This window comes from Castor canadensis, chromosome 7 (assembly GCF_047511655.1).
Source record: "Castor canadensis chromosome 7, mCasCan1.hap1v2, whole genome shotgun sequence".
Classification (NCBI taxonomy): Eukaryota; Metazoa; Chordata; class Mammalia; order Rodentia; family Castoridae; genus Castor; species Castor canadensis.
In genome coordinates, this window is record NC_133392.1 from 52,127,062 (window position 1) to 52,149,483 (window position 22,422).

General features: G+C 36.3%; 1 protein-coding gene and 1 non-coding gene across 2 annotated transcripts in view; one reads left to right on the forward strand and one right to left on the reverse strand.

Annotated features, from left to right (window-relative positions):
* The window catches only part of Ank3 (ankyrin 3), a 618,024-nt gene that overhangs the window by 595,174 nt on the left and 428 nt on the right, over window positions 1-22,422 (reverse strand). The gene's annotated exons all lie outside the window — the stretch shown is intronic.
* LOC141425106 (U2 spliceosomal RNA) lies at window positions 13,536-13,721 on the forward strand. The gene has a single exon (XR_012450210.1). It is a non-coding gene; the product is annotated as a U2 spliceosomal RNA (small nuclear RNA).

The following is a 22,422-nucleotide window of genomic DNA, read 5'->3' on the forward strand; positions in this document are numbered from 1 at the left end:
TGGTATGGAGATGCATGCATAATAATTTCAGTGCTAAAGAGGCTGAGGCAGGAGAAAAATGAGTTTAAGGCTGCCTGGGCTACAAAGTGAGTTTGAGGCCAGCCTGAGCTACACAAGACCCTGCCTCAAAATAAAAAGAGGTTGAAAATACATAGCAAGCATCAGAACCAGACTCAGATATGACAGAGATGTTAAAAAAAAAATTACAAACAAGTATGGTGAGTATGCTAATAGGCTAAGACTCTGTGTTAGAGTTCACACCAGAAAGAGAACCATGGGATACATCTATGTAAATGTGTACGTGTGTGTGTGTGTGTGTGTGTGTGTGTGTGTGTGTGTGTGTGTTGTTGCTGTTGTTATTCTTGTTTTGGGTTTTTTTATTGGTGGTACTGGAATTTGAACTCAGAGCCTCATGGTTGTTAAGCAAGCATTCTACCACTTGAGTTATATCCCCAATCCTTTTTGTCAAATGGAGTGTCATCTTTTGTCTAGGACCACCTTGGTCTGTGATCTTCCTTCCTAGCATCTCCCACAGAGCTGTGGTGACAGATGAGCTTTACCATGTCCAGTTCATTATGTTGTGATGGGATCTTTCTAACATTTTTCCTGGGCTGGTCTTGCACCATGATCCTCTCTATCTTTACTTCCCAAATAGCTGCGACTATAGGCATGAGCCACCATGCCTGGTCATATATAATGTTTACATAAGGAGTTAGTTCATGCAATTGTGAAGGCTGAGAAATTCACAATCCACATTTGTCACACTGGAGACCTAGGAATGATGGTGGTGTAATTCAAAGGCCAACAAACTGATGGTATAGATTATCACTCGGGTCAGAAGGACTGAAAACCAGGAGTGCTGAGTACAGAAGAAGATTGATATCCCAGCTCAAGTAGTCAGGCAGAAAGCAAATATTCTATTCAAACCCTCAACAGATTGAATGGTGCCCCCCTCCTACAGAAGGCCAACGCAGCTTCACTCAGTCTATTGAGTGAATGAATGCTGTTGCCTTCTAGAAACACCCTCATAGACACACTCAGAAATAAAATTTAATCAACTATCTGGGCATCTTATGGTCCAATCAAGTTGTCATATAAAATAGCCATCATAGACTCTAATGAAAAAGAAAAAACTCAAATTAACAATATTAGAGATGAGAAAGATGGCATCACAGAAGATAGCAGTGAAATTCAGATGATCATTATAGAACAGATGATTCTCAACATCTGATTCTCAACAAAGGTGCCAAAAATACATTGGAGAAAAGACAGCTTCTTTATCAAGAGGTGCAGGGAAAACTGGCTATCCATGCAGAAGACTAAACTTGATCCCTATTTCTCATCCTGTACAAAAATCAATTCAAAATAAATAAAAAGACCTTAATGTAGACTGAAACTTTGAAACTACTAGGGAAAAACATAGAGGACACACAGATACCACCATGGGCAATGACTTTCTGAAGAGGATTCCCATACCTCAGGAAATAACAAGAATTGACAAATGGATTGCAGCAAGCTAAAAAGCTTCTTCACAGCAAAGGAAGTAAAGAGACAGCCTATGAAATGGGAGAATGTCTTTACCACCTATTTATCTGACAGGGCATAATATTCAAAAATATAAAGAACTCAAAGAATTAAACACCAAAAGAACTAGTAATCCAATAAATAAGTGGGCAAATGAATTGAACAGACACTTCTCAAATGACGAAACACATATGGCTAATACACATGGAAAACATTCAACCTCTTTGACTATCAGGGAAATGCAAATCAAAACTACATTGAGATTCCATCTCATCCCCATCAGAATGACTATCATTAAGAAAACAAAATGTTGGTGAGGACATGAGGGGAAAGGAAACCTTATGGAAATGTAAATGAGTAAAACCACAGTGAAAATCAGTATGGAGGCTCCTCAAAAACTAAAAACAGAACTACCATATTATCTGCCTGTACCACTTCTGAGTATACACCTGAAGGCATCAGCAGCAGCGTGCAATAGATACATAGCATAGCTTAGGCAGCACTAATCACAATGGCTAACTCACCAACTCATGGAATCAACTAGGTGCCCATCAATCAATATGGATAAAGAAAATGTGAACCATGTACACAATGGAGTACTATTCCGCTATAAAGGAGAAAAAAATCATGTCATTTGCAGGAAAATGAAGGAACGAGAGATCATGTTAAGCAAAATAAGCCAGACTCAGAACAATAAGTATTTCATGCTTTCTTTCATATGTAGAATATAAAACAAAACAACCCATAAAACTAGAAGGGGAACTACACTATTAGGAATTAAGAAGGAAACCACTGGAAGGGAGGAGGAATGATACTTGTGGGTTATGGGGTAGGGGGATAAATACAACCCAAGTATCTTAAAAACATACATGAAAACATCATAATGAAAGTACTGTGTTTTACAATTAATATACACTAAATTTAAAAAGTGAATAATATGCAAGAATAAATGGGTAATACTAGGGGTGAGGTAGGAACTCTAAGAAAGAATTAGAAATTAAAAAGAAAAAACCCCACCATAACAACAATAAAGAACACCTTTGTGGGGCTGGCAGAGTGACTCAAATGGTAGAGTACCTGCCTACTAAGCATGAAGCCCTGAGTTCAAGTCCCAGTACTGCCTAAATAAATAAATAAATAAAATTGAGTCTGTGCTACACAGATACAAACTTTAAAAAAAAAAAAAGAATACTTTTGAGGGCTGGCAGAATAGCACAGGTGGTAGATACCTGCATAGCAAGGGCAAAGCCTTGAGTTCTAATCCCAGTACTGCCAAAAAAATTTTTTTAAAGAATACCTTTTATGCACTTATCAGTAGACTAGATATAACCATAGAAAGAAATAACCAAGGAAAGTTTGGACATGTCAGTAGAAAATTCCCAAGATGAAAAATATATATATCATATACACATAATGGTAATGCCAGGAAAATAAAGAGGAAAAGAACAAAAGAAATGTTTGAAGAAACAATGGCTGAGAATTTCCAAAAGTTAATGATAGACACCAAACTATAGATCCAGAAAGTCAGAGAACACCATCAGTAATGAATACCACAATATTTATACTCAGGTATATCATATTTAAACTACAGAAAATAAAAAATTAAAATTAAAATCTTGGAAGAATCTAGGGGAAATTAACACCTTACCTAAAAAGGACTAAAGATTGGAATTATATCAGATTTTTCTTCAGAAACTACACAGCAAGAAGGGAATGGCAAGAAGTATTTAAAGCGTTAAAAGTTAAAAAAATCAACCTATAATTTTCTTTCAACAAAATTATGTCATTTGCAGAAAAATGTTTTGTTTCAACAAAATTATTCTGCAAAAGGTGTGAGAAATAAAGACCTTCTCAGGCAAACAAAAATTAAGAGAATTTGTCACCAGTATACCTGCCATGTTAAAATTCTTCAAAGAGAAGGAAAATAACAGGAGTTGTATATCAATTGGATTTCTATCACTATAATAAAACACCTGAAATAACCAAATTACAGAGAGAAAATATTTATTCTGACTCACAGTTTGGGAGATTCCAGTCTGTGATTGATTAGCCCCATTACTTTTGGGGTCTTTGGCAAGGCAGCATATCGTGGCAGCTCACCTCATCACCAGGAAACAAAAGAGAGTGAGAAAGAGACAGGGGTCCCAATCCCTTTCAAAAGCACACCCCTAATCACCTAGGTACCCTCCAGAGGCTCCACTTATCTGACGCTCCACCACTTCCTAATAGTACCTCCCTGAGAAACAAGCTTTTAACACATGGACCTTTGGGGACACAATATCCAAACTAGAACAGGTAAAACTTAAAGATATATTAAGAAAAAAAGAATATTAAATAAGGAATAAAATAAGGTAAAATACAATATTTTACTTTTCTTATTCTTACCTAATCTAACAGGTAAGCATTTGCTCAATAATAACTACTGTTTTTGAGAAAAAGTATTAAAAATATATTCAGTGGTTGTAGCTTATAGTCAGTTTAGGGTGATTACAGCTTATAAATCAGTGACTACAGTCTATTTTGCTGGAAGTATCCATTTATCAGCAAAGGACTGATCCAGCAGGATAAGGACATGAATGATAGTATTATAAAGGATCAACAGAGGAACTGGCAGCCTCTGTTATAAAGCATTTGAATTACTTATGTACTGGTAGAGTGTTATTTGAAAATAAATTTAGATTAGGTATAAACTAATAATACAAACTCAGGTAAACCACTAAATTTATTAAAGGAGTATAATTTACATGCTAAAAGAGAAAATGAAATAATATAAAATGTTTGGTTAATACCAGAGAAGAAACAAAGCATGAGGGTAGGAAATAGAAAATAAGTTAAAAATATAGTACACATTAAACCAACTTTATAATTACTTTAAACATGAAGGATCTAAGTGTACAAAGTGAAAGACAAAAATGGCCAGAATGAATTTTAAAAAGACACCTGTAGATTGTCTATAAGAAACTCACTTTAAATATCAAGATACACATATATTTAAGAGATGGGGAAAAAAACATGAATCAAATGAAAGCTGATGTAGCTATATTAATTTCTAAAACCACTGAAGTCAGAGCAAAGAAAAATCTCACCAAGGATAAAAAGGAGCATTACATAATGTTAAAAAGATCAATATTCCAAGAATGTACAATGTATAACTCATGATATATATGATTCCTTCCTTCCTTCCTTCCTGCCTTCCTTCCTTCCTTCCTATCTCTCTCTCCTCACTCTTCTTTTTTTTTTTTTTGGCAGTACTGAGGTTTAAACTCAGCACCTCTCCTTGCTAAACAGGCACTCTATCACTTGAGCAACACCTCAGCCCTTTTTTTTCTCTAGTTATTTTTCGGATAATGTCTCATGTTTTTACCTAGACCTGACCTTGGACCTCAGTCCTCTAACTTAAGCCTCCCAAGTAGCTGAGGTCACAGGTATGCATTAACATGCAAAGTTTATTTTTCGAGGTAGGATCTTGCTAATTTTGCCAGGGCTAGCCTTGAACTGTGATCTTCCCAATCTCTACCTTCCAAGTAGCTGGGATTATAGATGTGACCCACCACGCTTCACATAATGTGCATACTTCTAAAAATAGAGCATCAAAATATGTGAGGCTGATCCAAAAAAACACAAGGAGAAGTAAACAAATCCACTATTACAGCATAGAGTTCAACACCTTTTTATGGTTTAAAGATCCAGCAGGCAGAAAAATCAGTAAGGACACAGTTGAACTAAACAACACCATCAAGCAACTGCATCTAATTGGTATTTATAGAATACTTTGCCTAACAACAGCAAAGTCCACGTACTTCTCAAGTTCACATGCAACACTCCCCAAAACAGACTACTTTCTGAGCCACAAAATATGCCTCAACAAATTTAACAACAGAAATCACACAAAGTATGCTCTCAACTACAATGGAATTTAAACTAAAAATCAGTAACAGAAAAGTAACTAGAAAATCTCATAATGGGGGTAAAGGTGTGGCTCGGTGGGAGAATGCTTATATGTATATGTGTATGTATGTATTTGCATGCTCTTCTAAATAACATGAGCCAAAGAATAAACTTCAAGAGAAATTTAAAAGATTTTAAAGTGAAAAAGAAACATGAAAATTTCTTGGATGGAGAAAAAGCAGTACTTAGAGGGAAATTTATAAATATATTTGTAGACTGATTAGAAAAGAGTAGCTATTTAAACTCAATAAATGAGGTTTCCACCTTATGAAATCAGAGAAATAAGAACAATGTAAGTTTGGAACAAGCAGAGGTAAAATAATAAAAAAGTCAATGAAATTGAAAATAGAAAATGAGTAGAAGACATCAGACTGGAGGTGTAACTCTATGGTAAAGCACTTGGCTAGCATACCAAGGTACCATGTTTGATCCCCAGCACCACAAAAATAAATGAGACTGAGAAACAGGCCAACTTAGATAATAACCTAACAAAATATATACAGGATTTATACAAGGAAAACAACAAACCCTAGCAAAACAAATCAAATCTAAGTACATGGAGAAATATTTCACGTCCATGAAAAAGAAGACTTAAGAGTATGAAGTTAATTTTCCCAACTTGATATGGAGATTCAACACAATCTCAGTCAAGTCCCAGCAAGTTATTTATCTTGTGGATATTAACAAATTAAGTCTAAAATTTATGTGGAAAGATAAAAGGCCAAGAACAGCCAATATACTCTCAATCAGAGGATTGACACTACGAACTTGAGACTTACTATACAACTGCAGTAATCAAGAGAGGGTGGTACTGGCAAAACAACAGATAAGTCTCTCTCTCTTCCCCTCCACCTCTAATGAAACAGAATATAAAGGCCATAAGTGGACCACACTTATGTGGATATTAAAATATATTTAATACAAATATATTTATACCTTTGTCAAATATATTTGACAAAGGTGTAAAGCTATTTAATGGTGCTGGACATCCACAAGCAAAAATACAAATCTAGATATCATCTTACACCTATTACAAAATGGATCATAAACCTAATTGCAAAATGTAAAACTATAAAGCCTCTAGAAGATAACATAGAAGAAAAGCCAGTAACCTTGGGATTAGAGCTTAGGTTTTTAGATACAACATCAAAGGCATAAAAGGAAAATTTAGGGGGACTCCATTAAAACTATAAACTTCTACTCTGCAATAGACACAGTTAAAAAATAAAAGGAAAACCAGTATCTGGGGAAAATATTTGCAAAGCATATTTCTGATAAATGGCATGTATCCCAATAATACAAGGAATTCTTAAGACTAAACTTTAAAAAAAACAGAAAGCCCAATTTAAAAATGAGCAAATGGCCTCAACAGGCACTCCACCAAAGATAATATAATGGCCAAAAAACACATAGAAAGATGCTTACTATCATATGTCAATAGGGAACTACACATTAAAACAACAAAAAAATCACACCTATCAGACGGTGAAAATTCAAAACACTGACAATACCAAGAGCTGACAAGAAGGTGGAGCAACAGGAACTCTCATACATTGTTGATGGTAAAAGCCACTCTGGAAGACAGTTAAAAATTTCTTCCAAAGTTAAATATACTATTACCAAAGGACCAGGCAATTTGGTTTCTTGGTTTTCACTTAAATAAAAGTAATGTCTACCCACACACACAAAAACTATTCTGCACAAAAACCTGTACATAAACATGTATAGCAGTTTTATTTGTAATTGCCAAAATATATTTACAACTTTGTTCTGGCACATGTTATGATTTTAGTCTTCAGAATGTTTCTTTTTTTTAAATTCTACTTTATAATGGCTTTTGGTCAAAAATTACAATTTTGATCCAAAATTCAGTTTTGAAACTTTATGGCTGTGTTGACCAAATTAGTGTGGCTCTACTCCTTACCAAAAGACTATCCCTAAAACAAGAAAAACTAAAAAATGTATTATGAATTAAAATAAATGTAGCTCCAACATTAGAAAATGTATTCCAAATGAATGCCTTTCAGACAGTGAGCTGGGAATACCACGCTCTCATTGTATGTTATAATAGGCACATTTTATACATATGCTGTATTCAAGTCCTTCTCATACAGCTATTACCAAATGTGAGTATGACAGGAGAGTGAGAATTCCTATCAAGAGCCATTAATGCCATATCCCATCAAATTTATAACACTCAAACTGATGACAGTTAGAAAATATCCTTCTCAGTATAGAATTTGTCTTTTAAAATTAATGCTCTTGCCATCTCAAAACTGACTAAGAGAAAACAATGTGTATAAAAAAAATGATTGCTATGGATTCTCATAGATACAAAAGCATCTGGAGAAAAAACCCTTACACTGTCACAGTAACTACGTGAATAAATTTTAGTAAGGAAAAAAACTGCAGATGTAGTAAGAATAACTCTTCAGGGAACTGTGGTCAGGAAAGTAAATTTCAAGCTTCCACTCGTGTCATGGGTTGTCCTCTATCCTCTCCCTGTCTCATGCTCATCAATATCATGAGGGATAAATTTCAGCTGGAGGATTTCCATGTTGAATCTCCATTATCCTCTCTCCCTGTCTCATGCTCATCAATATCATGAGGGATAAATTTCAGCTGGAGGATTTCCATGTTGAATCTCCATTATACATATTAGACATCTGTCACCAGAAGCTCAAAGTATAGTGATGTCGCTGGGCTCCTAGACAAAGACAAAGAGCAGTAAGGACCAATAGCTTCTTTGAATTTGTTCAATCAAACCCAGGGCCTCACGCTTACAATGCAAGCTCTCTACCACTGAGCTACAAGTCCAGACCAGCAATAGTTTCTTATCCACATAATGGTTTATAAGTTGTCAGGTTATTAGTTCCTCCTTACCTTGTCCCTTGAGGGTCTTTTGTAAAAGTCATTATTTCATATTTTATTTTTACATTGACCAAAAATTTATAACCACAAAGTAAAGCAATGTGGGACTGCTTATACACATTACACTGGCAAAGGCCAAGGAAAAAGTGGTAAGGCACTGCAGTGGAACCTTGAGGAAGCAGGCCTCTTGCAGACTCCCTATCAGCCGTGGCTATATGCAAAAAATCAGAACATCTTCCGGTGACATGTATATATGCACAGGGTTCTGGGAATGGGGAGATACTGATTCCCTTGCTTTTAGAACAAAATCAGACTCAAGTGTGCCCATCACCCTACAGCATCACCATCAGCTGGGAACAGCCCCACCCTTTGAGAACAGTGAGCCATGTTACAAAAAGGTTCCCATCTGCACTGAACATGGATTGCTGATGCAATAAAAAACAATAATAAATATGTATGAGACTTGTAAGTAAAGCAATAAAAAGTGCTTACTATAAACCAACCATTAAGCTTTACAACTTAGTGTTGCAATACCTCATGGAAATTAGTGCTATTTATTATACCCATTTTCCAGAGAAGAAAATGAAAACACAAGTCAACAAGCTCTAGTAATACAAACTTGGATTTCTCTAACTTTTAAAGCCCTTCAGCTTTGTTACTACTCTATAGAAATATTTAGAATGAATGGTTTGGAAGAAACTTTAAAAAGAGAGTCAGGCATGGTAGGTACACACCTATCATCCCAGTAGTTGGAAGGTAGACAAAGGAGGATCATGAATCTGGGGCCAGCCTGCACAACATAGTGAAGCCCTGTCTTAAAAAAACAAAACAAACAACAACAGTTAAAAAAAAAAAAAGCCAGGCACTAGTGCCTCATACCTACAATCCTAGCTACTTCAGAGGCTGAGATTAGGAGGATCATGATTCAAGGGGAAAAAGTTTATGAGATCCCATGTCAACCAACAGCTGGGTGCACTGATGAGTGTCTGGCATTCCAGGCCAAAAAAAAAAAAAGAAAGTTTGCAAGACCCCATCTCAGTGGACAAAACTGGGTGTGATGGTGTGAGCCTGTTATCCTAGCTATGGCAGGAAGCATTACATGGTGGGCATTACACGGTCCAGGCCAGCCAGGACAAATAGTTCAGGAGACCTCATCTCCAAAATAACCAGAGAAAAAGGGCTGGAAGCATGGCTTAAGCAGTAGACCACCTGCCTAGCAAGTACAAAGCCCTGAGTTCAAAACTTAGTAACTGCCCCTCCCCAAAAAGAACTACCAAAAGATTAAGAGATTGACAACAAATGGATAAGATTTGTATGAATTTGTTCATTTGAGGAGTGGAGGAGTTCTTTTTGTTTGATATTTATTTAACTACGCTTCTGATTTTTCAGTAATAATCTTTGCTTTTGTAAGTTAAAAAATGTTATTTTAAAATCTGAACTTGAATTAAAGGCAAAACAATAGAAGTGAAAGGAGTCAATGATGTAAGGAATTTGCTTACCTGGAACTAAAAAGAATGAGAATGCAGCTACCTAAATATTGGAGATGAGAGACACCCTCCCCCCAAAAATAAAAGTTTCTTAATCCGATTCCATAGGAACATGACTATGTTCTCAATATCCACACAAATATTCTCTCTGTTCCAGCTAAGTTCCAAATGTAACTTCTAAACTGTAGGGCTGTGCACAGGCACCAAGAATGTTAATTAGCACTGAGAGAACTTCCATAAACACAAGATTCCAAGCCATAATAGAAAGTGTGTAAGAAACACTCCTAAGAACAAATGTGCAATAAATGATAGTATGAAAATTTATGCAAGTAAAAGATGTTCAAGAGAACAATTGTTTTCTGCTTTTCCTTTAACTTGTTTTCCTTTCCTTATTTTTTTGTTTTATTGGATTTATTGCAAAATACATGCTCAATTTAACATATCAAACTTTATAGAAAAAGAAAGTTAATCATTTTACCCTCCCCTCAAAATTCCATCCCTCTAAGATAACCAAATCTAACAACACACAAATATTATGTCTTTTTGGGTTTTTGTTGTTGTTGTCGTTCTCAAAACTGGATCCTGCCTACTGCTCTCAACTTGCTTTTTTGCACTTAAAAATAAAGCACATCTTTTGATTTTACCACATGTAGCCTTAACTAACTTGTTTTTAGAGTGTCTTTATCATATCTCATGAAGTAGGAAAGCAATAGTACGTTCAACCAGTCCTGTTAAGGTTAAATTTACTTTGCTTCCAGTGTTTTTGCTTTAAAAACCTTGCTGAAATAAAGATCCTTGCAAATATATCCTTACAAACTGATATTTTCATTTCTACAGCAGAAGTTCCCAAAGATAGATTTCTGGAGCAAAGGATGGCACATTTTTATTCTATTTCAACGGATAAATAATGTGCCTAAATTTCTCACCAAAAATGCCACATAAATTGACACTCCAATCAACCATGTTTGGAAGAGTATATATCCTCAAAGCCCTGAAAAGCATTACTTTTTCTTTTGCCAATCTGACAGATTAAAAAAAAAAAAAACGTGCTATGGAATGCAAAGTAGGCATTTTCTCTCTACGACTTGGGAATTTAATGTCTCTTCACTTGTTTATTGACCAGTTGCTCTCCCTCTGTTCTTATATCATGACCATTCTTCCTTTTGGCACTTTGTCCTTTTCTTCACATTGTGAATGAGTTTGTTGCGTACTAGAGAAATAATATCTTGTCACATTACTATAAACATCTTCTCCTAAGCTTTTCACTGACTTTAATTTTGATGTCATTTGCTATAGTGCTTACATATATATTTTATAAACTAATCAAAAGAATAGAGTGCTGAATTTGGAACCTTAATAAGCAAGCAATGGCACTTTGCTTTGTGCATGAGAACTCTGTAATCTTCAGACTTTAACTTCTACCTATCATAAGCAAGAACAGAAATTAGCTTTATGTTATTGTCAACTGATTACATCAATAATCTCTATTTATAAATCACTTTAAAGAAAAAAGCTGGACAAATTCTTACCATTTTATGGTAATAAGGAAAAAGAAGAGGTAGTTTGGGCAAAAGAATCTAATGTTCTTTTGCAAAGGAGAATTTATGAGAACAGTGCCTTTCTTACCAAGATAATAAGCAGCAGAAATGCATATTATTAACATATATTAACTCAGATACTACACACACACACACACACACACACACACACACAGTAAAACTCAATACTAACACTATGAGACTTGCATCCTTATTTAAAGATGAGCAAAGGAGTCTTTCAGAAGTTAATTCACATGGCCAAGGCACATAGCAAAATTAAAAACAAGCGTTAAACTCGTGCATATTCTCACCAGGTTCCTAACACATTTCCAAAATCTTATCATATATCTATACCTGACTTAAATGTAATTATTTTTGAGGTTTTTGAGGTGAAAATAACTTCAGCAGTGTCCACAGGAGACCATGTTGGTAAATACTGTTCAGCAGCCACTTGTCTTTTTTTCAACAGCTATTAACTGAGCATCAGATATGCTAGATTTTAGATGTGGGAAGGCAGGTACAAAAAATGAGGGGAAAACTCCAAAAATATGCTTTCTAGTACCTCAATGTCCAGTTAATCTCCCTTAGGTGACACAGTAAACAAATCATTCCAATAAAATGTGGTAGCAGGATATTCATGAAATAATAAATACTACAGAGGATTCAATGACCATCACCAACTACAGGAGTCTAGAAAGGCTGAGCTGAAGAGGGACATGTGAGCTACATCTTGAAGGATTGATAGGGATTAAAAAGAAAGAGAAAAATAAGAATGGCACAAAATATTAGGGAAAGGAATATGTATTTCCGAGTACAAGATCATGGAAAAGAAGCCTAGCCAAAACACTAAACTTAACCCTAACCTAGGCTCTAGCCCTCATTCTAACCCTGAACCTGACTCTAACCCTAAACTGGACTCTAGCCATAAACCTATGCATAACACTACTATTAACCTTTCCCTTAATCCTAACTCTAGTCATAAAGTTGACCCTAATCCTAACCCTAAACCTAACAACAACAACAACAAAAGACATGGAAGAATGCAAAGGCACAGTCCATTTGGGGAAAGGTTGGAGGAATAAATATGGCCTGGTCTCAAAGTCAGATGTTTCTTAGAAACACAAAGAACTGGTTAACTATCGGGTCAAGGTGGCAAAATCTGTTCTGTGCAACCCTAACATGTTTGAACTTTACCCTATTTTTTAAAAAACAGGTTTTAAACTGAATAGCATCATATATTTGTTTTGTAAAGATGAATGGGAAGACCAGGTTTCTAATAGAAGACAAAATGGAAGCAAGGAGACAATTTAGGCAATGTTCAAATAGCCCAAGAGAAAGATGGTAAAGTTCAGAACCAAAGCAACAGACTAGAATTGGAAAGAAAGGACTGGAGTCAAAAGATATTTGTGGGACAGAATTAAAAGGACTTGTATCTCATTACATGAGAAGGGAGAAAGGTCTCATTAATGACTCAGACTTCTAACTTGGGCACACCATGTTCACTAACAGATAAAAGGTCTCTTCAGAAATACACATAAATAAACATGAGGTCTTTACTCATCCCTCCAGAATCTATCAATCTGGACAAGCCTGCAACCTAAAACTCATTCCCTGGGAGGTTCCTCAAAACACTATGCACTACTTTTGATCGACAGCTTCACCACAGCTAATCTTTCAGAGCATGGAGAATTTTTAAGCAGGTAAAAATTTTATTAGTTATAAGGAAATACCATAGATGTGATTTGTCCAGGTGCATACACATTTTGAATAGTAAACTTAATCCAAATATTCCAACTCAGAGAACCACTCATTACACAGATTCCTCAAGAATTTTAGACTGATCAGTCACACACATTAAGAGATACTCATGGAGACTTAAGAAGACATCAACCTCAATCTAAGTCACACCATTTCATACCCACTCGAAGCTCTGCAATCCAACCAGACTGCAAAATGAAGGATGGAGTTGCAAGGAGATTCCAAACATTCCTTATAAACCTGCTCTGTTGGACTCAATAGATTAAGAAAGTACAGCTTCCTGGCATACCTAAGGTTTAATAAGATTAAAATGGAGGGTTGGGGATGCAGCTAAAGGTAGAATCCTTGCCTAGCACGTGAAAGGCCCTGTTCACCAACATTGAAAAAAATATTAAAATTGCTAAACCCTATAATTTCACAGCCTTTTGGCTAAGACAAATGTAATATGCATTATTAGTTAATAGCTTGTATGTTCTTTATCTGAGGATAATATGTTAAGTGGATTTTTGGAGCAGGGAGATGAAATAGAAGCTCACTCTGCCCACTCTGTGCATCAACCTGATATTGCAGCACCTTCAAAAATGGTGCAACCCATCCCACAATAAAATTAAAGTAAAGTAAAGTAAAAGTTACCTCAATGAAAACCTCAATGCTAAGAACTCAAAATCTCTTAAATGAAATTTTAAAGCATCCAATCATCACAAGATATTATTTGCTGTTACTTGTCATACTTAGTAAGACACTAAGTTAGTTTAGTGGTAAAACTACCATACAGAAAGAACAGTACATTTTCAAAAGCATACACCAATATGTTCACAGGGCACCAAGCAATCTGAATTAAATAAATTCTCTAATCACATAATTTGATCCTTATGACTCTGAGATGAAGTAGGGGTTATCATTACTGATTTTGTAGATGAGGAAACTAACTTGCACAACTAAATCACTCTCATGAATCACATTTTCACCACTTGCACATCCTCTACGTTTGTGTTTCTTCTACTAAATCATGATGTTTTCCTTACTATTTCAGTTCAATTGTTGAGACAGATAAAACACAGCACTAAAATTAATTCTTTGTTGCCAATATTTCGCTGGTCAGGCCTGTAGACAAAACTCTTACAGAAGAGCTAGGCCATCTGTGTTTTACAGGGGAACCTGAAACTCAAGTCTGCACGACACACGCAGGCAGGTGGACACTAGGATGACTAAGGGTGTAATCAATTTTGCTTCAGATTGTACACCTGTCATTACACTAATTGGCTGACCTTCTTATCCTAGCAGAGTTTGTCTACCAATACCAGCAACACCTCCACAATAGCAGTGGGTGAACATTTTCAAACATGGGCCATTTTGAATTGAATTTTTAATGATTCTAATTGTTTTTAAACAATAAGCATAGCTGACTTTATAAAAATGTATAATATATACAAAATACAATTATAATCTTTTTACAACTATCATTTCAAAAGGATAACAAGCAGTGAGTAGAAAGGAAAGGAAGTTGAAAGGTGACCAATTCAACATGATGATCAAAGAGGCAAAAGCCAAAAACATAGGAAGCCACTAGAAGCTAGAAAAGAAAAACAAATGGATTCTCCCTAGAACCTCCAAAAGGAACACAGCCCTGCTAACCAATCAGGTACTTCTGACCTCCATAACCAGAACCACAACGTAATAAATCTGTATTGTTTAAATACCACCCACCTTCAAAAAAAAATGACATTATCCTCCAAACTTAGCTTGGAAATAATTATTACAATAAAAGGTGATATATTTGCACACACCAAAAAAATCACACTTCTATAACCTTTGAGAATAATATGCACACACAACTGTTTGTAAATAGAATATTAGATACCTTCTAAATCCATGAAGAATGAAAAGGATACTTTGCGTATGTAGTAAATATTTAATAGGTTATATTCTAGGTCTATAAAAACTGGTAATAATGTATGTATAATTATTCAAAAGGCAAAATTAGTCCAGGCTGACCTTGAAATCTTGGGCTCAGTAGATCCTCCTGCCTCAGCTTCCCAAGTAGCTGGACTACAGGTACGTGCCACCCAGCCCAGCTAGGCTTCAGAATTTTTAACTAATGTAAACAATTTACAGTTCACACTCTAATGTTTTTAGTGGGCACTGTATTCTTAAGATCCATACATGATCAGAAGCTTCTGCTGCTGACAGATTCATGATGTGTACCCACCATTCTTTCTCTCCCAGCAATAATCAATCATTTACCTTCAGTTCCTCCCAGCCACTAATAAGACAGCAGTAAACAGCCTTAGACATTATCTTGGGGCCTCACAGGACACAGTCCTGTGTCCACCTGGAGGAATGGAAACTGCTGGATCATAGAGCAGATAACTAGTTTATTTACCTAAGTAATGCCAGATTTTTTCCAGAACAGTGGCCGGGTCTATGCTTCCACCAGCAAAACACAAGGCTTCCAATTTATTTTCTCCTTTCCTCCTGTGGCTTCGCCAATTTTTAGCTCATGAGGATTATGAACAAGTTGACCCCTGAACCTTGTTTCACTTTGTAATAAAATGAGACAATCTACTCCAATTACACAAATTTAATGTTAATAACATGAAAATACTTCTTAAAATATAAATGGTTACTTTCCAATGTACACAATTAGCATGAGTTTTTTTTTCCCACCCTCCCACCTCTAGGGCCTTCTTTGCTAGGCAAGTTTTCTATGAGCCATGCCCCAGCCCTTTTGTTTTCATCTTGTTTCTAAGATACAGTCTTATAAACTTTTCCCACGCTGGCCTCAAACTCATGATCATCTGCTTCTACCACTGGAATTAAAGGCATGCATCACCACACCTGGTTGGTTTTTCTTGTTTTGTTTTGTTTTGTTTTGAGCAGTACTGAGGTTTGAACTCAGGGCTTCACACTTGTTAAGCAGGTGCTCTTTTTTCCTCTGGTTATTTTGAGATAGGGACTTACTTTTTGCTCAGGCTAGCCTGGAACATGATACTCCTATTTCATACTTCTCCCCATAGCTGGGATGAAAGACATGCACTGCTGCATTCAGCGATTGGTAGAGATGGGATCTCTCAAACTTTTTGCCAGACTGGTCTCGAACCATGATCCCGCCATCCTCACACTCCCAAGCAGCTAGAATTACAGGCATAAGCCACTAGAACCTGGCTTGGCTTTTGTTCTTATAATGATCTTCTTTCTCTATTTTAAAGATGTGGAAGCTGAGATTTGGTTTCCCAAAATCACCCACTTGCTGTACAAGTAAAGCTCAGATTCAAACACAACTCCAAAACCATGGGGTTTTGTTTGTTTGTTTACTACAAACAAAAAAAGAAGTGGGCACTTCTTTGAGAATAATAGAAATATTCTAAAATTAGGTTACAGTGATGGTTCTGCAAGTCTGTAGACATATAAAATTTATTGACTCATATACTTCAAATAGGTGGATTTCATGTTATATAAATTACATCTCAATAAACCTACTTTTAAAATCTTGTAATTTTTCCTGCTACATCTATATTTTTGTATGGTTCTTATATCAATGGCTTTATATATTTTTTTTAATGTTCATATTAAGTAACTACAAACGAACAATTCCCCCAACGGACTTTCCTCCACCCTATCATTCTGATCTAAAACCATTAATTCCCTAGAGATGTGAGGTGAGACATGAATAGTCCTTATGCAATCAATTGTCTTTGCCCTTACAAACCTATTGCTAGGTACCTATAGCCCTGTCATATCAAAAAATATATATATATATGTCAACAAAAAAATGTGAACAAAAATATCCTTAGTGGGTTTATTCATCATAGCTACAGCTAAAAACAACTCAAATGTCTGATGAGCAAGCTGAGATAGACAATTAAATACTCACTAATAAAGAGAAATAGTCTACTAATACAGAATGAGTATCCTTCTTCTGAAATGCTTGTGACCTGAAGTGTTTAGGACTTCAAATTTTGAGGTATTTGTGTTGATAGGACATACCTTAAAACTGAGACCCAAGTCCAAACACAAAACTTATTTATTTCACATATACCTTATACCCATAGCTTGAGGGGAGTTTTAGACATTTTTTCAGTGCACTTGCACTTTTACTGCAACATGCCATAGGAGGACAGGTGTAGAATTTTCCACTTCTGGTGTTATTTCAACATCAGAACAATTTTGGATTTTGGAGTATTTTGAAATTGGAATTTTGGATTAGAGATGAGTAATGTGTACCTGTGACATACGTGAATATCAAAACCATTATGCTAAATAAAAGAAATCCAGAACAAAAGAACACACTGGCAAAATTAACCTAAAATGAAAGAAATCAGAACAGTAGTCTCTAGCGGGCACTGGTGGCTCATGCCTGTAATACTAGCTACTTGGCAGGCTAAGATCAGGAGGATCACACTTGGAGGCCAATCTGGGGAAGTAGTTTGAGAGTCCCCCATCTTCAAAGTAATCAAAGCAAAATGGACTGGAGGTGTGGCTCAAGCTGTAGAGCACCTGCTTCACAAGCAAGAATTCCTGAGTTCAAACTCCAGATCCACCAAAACAAACAACAATAACCCCAAAATAAGTGGTCTCTTGGAGGAGATTTATTGGGAAAGAACATGAATGAACTTCTCAGGTGATAAAAAAAGGTTCCATTGTCATAGGATACGATATCTGTGAAAATTCACCAAACTGTACACCTAAATTTGGTGAATTTTATTGCTTATAAATGATACCTCAATAAAGGTGATTAGTAAACATGCATACATATTTACAGAAAAGGGAAGGAGGAGGAAGGAAAGAAGGCAGGAAGAGAGGGAGGTGGGAGGGAGGGGGAAGGGAACTTCAAGGACCACAGAGGCCAAGCAGCCCCCAAATGTTCTGTGTGAATTGTCTCCATTCTTTCAAATCCCATTTCTTTGGTAAGTGTTCAATAACCAGCCAAACTGACTAAAATGTCCTCTTGCCATTTTTCCTTGGAACTAGCAAATTTCTTGTACTCTAAGATGCTATCAATTATAAAAAACTAGAATTGCTTTAATATCAGATTTTCAGGGGAAAACAAAGATATTTTAAACAATAAACTTAAAAGTTCTCAACATTTGAAAAGTTATCCTAACATCCAGAATGCCAATGTGGGAGAAAAAAAAATGCTTCTTGGAAAACAAGGAAACATATCACTTTATTACTACTTATCTGTGCCTCTCTTAGCATTTAATTTTTTTAAATTACAAACTGTTGCAGTTGGAAATAGTTATGCTAACTCTCTCCTTTCTCCAGTGAAGCTGAAGCTCAAAAGGTGATATCATGCTGAGGCAGCACAGCTCATTAGTTGGACTCCATTCCTTGACTCCTGATTTCACCATCACTGACTCTCCATTACTCAAGCAGACAAGGAGTCCAATCCAGTTTTAACCCTTACCAAATCACACTTTGCATAGTCTTCCTGAAGCTCAATTTGTTCATATATAAAATGAGGTGGGGTAATTATACTTACCTTATAGTTTACTGTAAAGTATATAGCATCTATCATGAGAGGCATAAGAAAACATGGTTATTAGTACCAGGCAATGTAGTAATGTTTTCAAGATGCATGTCTTCCAGTTGGATTATGAACTTATTCAAAATAAAAATCAAGACTCTGTGTACCTAAGAGAGCCTTTTACATGATAGGAACTCAAAAGTATGTATTAAATCATGCTGGGTCCATCTTATCATTTATCAAATTCTCCAGTCAACTAACATCAACTGAGGACCTAGTTAGTGTGTATAAAGTTCTGTGTTTGATACTGAAGAGCAAAGATGCAGTCACAGAAGAGCTTTTTGCCAGATTCCATATAAAACATCATGGGGAAAAAGAGGAAAGAGAAGTACCATACTTGTATAGGCATTGGTCTCACACCCATGATCAAAAAAAGGAGGCTTAGCATCAAGCCTTGCATTCCTCAGGGAAGATGCACGGTACAGAAATGTAGCTAGATGCTACCGGGGCAAAATAGCTTCTGATGAATCACCATAGTTATCTTTAAAACACTTTGGGAAACAGTCTTTCCGATTCAGCAGCTCACAATTCTTTATTCTACACTGGCATTCAAATTACCTTTTGTTCTGCATCTTTCTCCTACCAGGTCAGGTGCAAAATGTATGTTAGTGCCAATTTTTCAATATTTCTCTTCCCTTAATATTATCTGATCAAAGAAATACCACAATAATTTATTTTATATTTTAAAACTATAAATCCAAATATTAGATCACTTTATCTCTGGTTATTAATGTACATCATCTAATACTAGACACTGTTTATTCAGGAAAAAAATGTTACCATCTACTCAAAGTTGAAAATATGTGACCTGCATATGACTGCTTTCCCCTTACCCATCATAAGATACTTGGTAACTAATTTATTCAGGACTTTCTCAAGAAGGGAAAATCAAAGCTAATTCTCTTCAAATATCAAAGAATTGGTTCACTTTTAGTGCCACTGATCTCATTCTCATGGTCAAACAGGAACATGACTAATTCCTGGGAAAATCTATGTCCTTTCGAAGAGATAAATCTATTGAAAGATATCATTTGTCCACTTTCTGGCATGCTGAGACAAGTGTCCAGGGTGTACCTCAGATTTTAGAGATGTTTACAAGACCTTGTCAAGTTTAATGAGGAAAAATATGCATGGTCTTCAAACAGATCCTGTACTTAATGCAATCGATCATGGCTGGGCTTCTCATACTTAAACATGTCTAGGGCTGGGGGCGTAGCTTAGTGGTAGAACAGATGGTCAGCATGAGAAAGGCCCTGGGTTTGATTTTGAATAAAAAAAAAAAAAAAGGCTAGTAGAAAATAATACAATAATGTCAATATCTATATAATGGATAGAAAACAACTTAGGACTTTGAATTTTAGGTGATTTCATATATTGACATTAGGCTAAAATGAAAAATTACAATTAGGGTGGTGCATGGCTCAAGTAGTAGAGTACTTGCCTAACAAGCTCAAGGCTCTGAGTTCAAGCCCTAGTACGAAAAAAGAAATTAAAAATAAAATACAAAAGAAAGGAAAGGCAAAGAAAAAATACAATTAAATAGCCCCGGTGTTCCAGAAACTTTAACATTAATCCAGTATCTCACAGGCGCAGCATCGGAGGGTAGACTTATGTGAGCATCCCAGTCAATACACACAGAGAAGGTTACTTCAATCTCATTTAGATAATTAGGACCTAGGTCTTTTTAGTACCTTCATCTTTTCAGAAGGGTAAACTTTAATAATGTTAGTTTGGAGAAGTTATAACAAGGTTAAACATCCAAGTAAATTTGGTTAAGTGTTCTAACTCAGAAGAATTCCCATGTAAAAGCTTCAGACTGCTTTTTCATCAATTTTAAATCAAATTTTATCATTATTGTTTCAATTTCAGGTACTTCTTTGTTCAAAAATACACAAATACCATTTACAGATGAGAATTGCATAGAATCTCTCATCCTACAAAAGTATAGAAGCATTTTATGCATTAAAAAATGGATAACCTTTAAATAAAGAAGTAACTAATTGGAAAAGATCAACATGAAGCAAATCACAGAGATTCCAGAACAAACAATCTAGACTGTTATTCTACAAATATTACTCTAAAGTCACATATACTCACTTGCTTTATAAACTCATTACCACTGTTAAAGGGGAAAAAATTAATGAAGGAAAGGAAAAGCACAGTACTAATACAACCACCACCACAAAAAATGCAAACAACTTTAGAGTCTACAGAGTTTTCTTGGATTCCAAAAACAATACGAGTCTTTACATTGTCTGAAGGACACTGGGCACACTCTCTGCTAAGAGGCCTAACACACACCACTGTGCAGATTATGAAACAGACACTTACCTCTTAACAAACAAACAAAGAACAAGAAACATCACAAATAACAGTCTAACTACAGCCCAGACTCACACTCACTTACTCCTCCACCTCTGATTTGAGCAGAAGAGTAATCAGCCCAGTGGATTCCATGGAATAGCTGAGTTAAGAGTCCAGGATTGCTTTGGATCTGCCAGTTTTTGTTTCAGAAGTGTGGTTTTAACTTTGCATTCAGTTTCAATATGGAAAATCTGCTTCCTTAAAGAATGCACTGGTTTGAGCACAGGTCAGCAGATTATAAAGAGGCGAGATCGCTAAAGCAGCAATCTGAGTCTACCCTGAGACTGTCTCCCTCAGTCTTCTACTAAAGCCTCTATGGTCTGGCCCACCCCTGCAATAAGATTTGCTCTGACCTCTTCCAAAATTAGACAAGCCTCACTTATTCCCAAACAAGCAAAATCAAAATTTAGGATCAAGGCAGCAACACAAGCCAACTGATTTTGTCAAAACTGAAAAAATCTTTTAAAGATTTTTTGATTCCTTAGGGATTTTTAAAGATGACATCTAAAAGACATAAATGTGCTAAACGACGTGAAATTAGGTAAACTATTGTTTCCAAAGCCACTCAAACGCGCACTTGTAAAAATACAGTATTTATCATTTTCATGCACACAGATGAAAAGAAAATAAAAAGTTCGAAAAGGTATGTGAAAGGGAAATTTCCCTCCTCTCCTACTCCCCAACTATTGTTTCTTGAGTACCTTCGGGTAGGCATTCTTTGCACATGCAAACATAGGCAAGTGTTTTAAATCAATTATCCTATATTGTGCACACAATGGCAGCTCCTAAATTGCTATTTAACGCCTCCAGGCTTAAAGGTGGCAGTCCGCGGGGCTGTGGGGTGGGAGGGAGGAGACGTATCTGGAAGCTGCGGTTTTGCTCACGGAACACCGGTTTTAACTTGACCTATGTTTTACTTGCATGCAGTCAGGAAAATCCAAGAGATAGGGGAGAAGGCAAACTCACCATACGCTATCTCTTGGCACTGCCACTATACCTGACTGCTCCGCGTTTTTATGCCCCAATCTTGACAATCTATACACTTTTTTATGTTCACAGAGTGAAATAAAATATTTCGACTCATCTTCAAAAAAAAAAAAAAAAAAGCCTAACTTTGAAGGTAACTTTCAGAACCAGGTGATTTCCTCCCAGTCAAACATGCAGCCTTCTTGGGTGACGTCGTTTGGTAGGGCTTAGCCTGGCACAGAGGTGGAGGGGCGAGCCCAAAACGGAAAAGCCCACGGACGGGAGACCCAGCAGAGGCCACCCCGATCCCTGCGCCCCACTTTTCCTTTTCTAGACAAATGTTTCCAAGCAGAAGCCCCATGTCCTCGGGGCCTCCCTCCTTGCTGGGATGCTCGGGCTCTGGCGCAGATCCCGGCGTCCGCCGGGGCGGAAAGTTGAG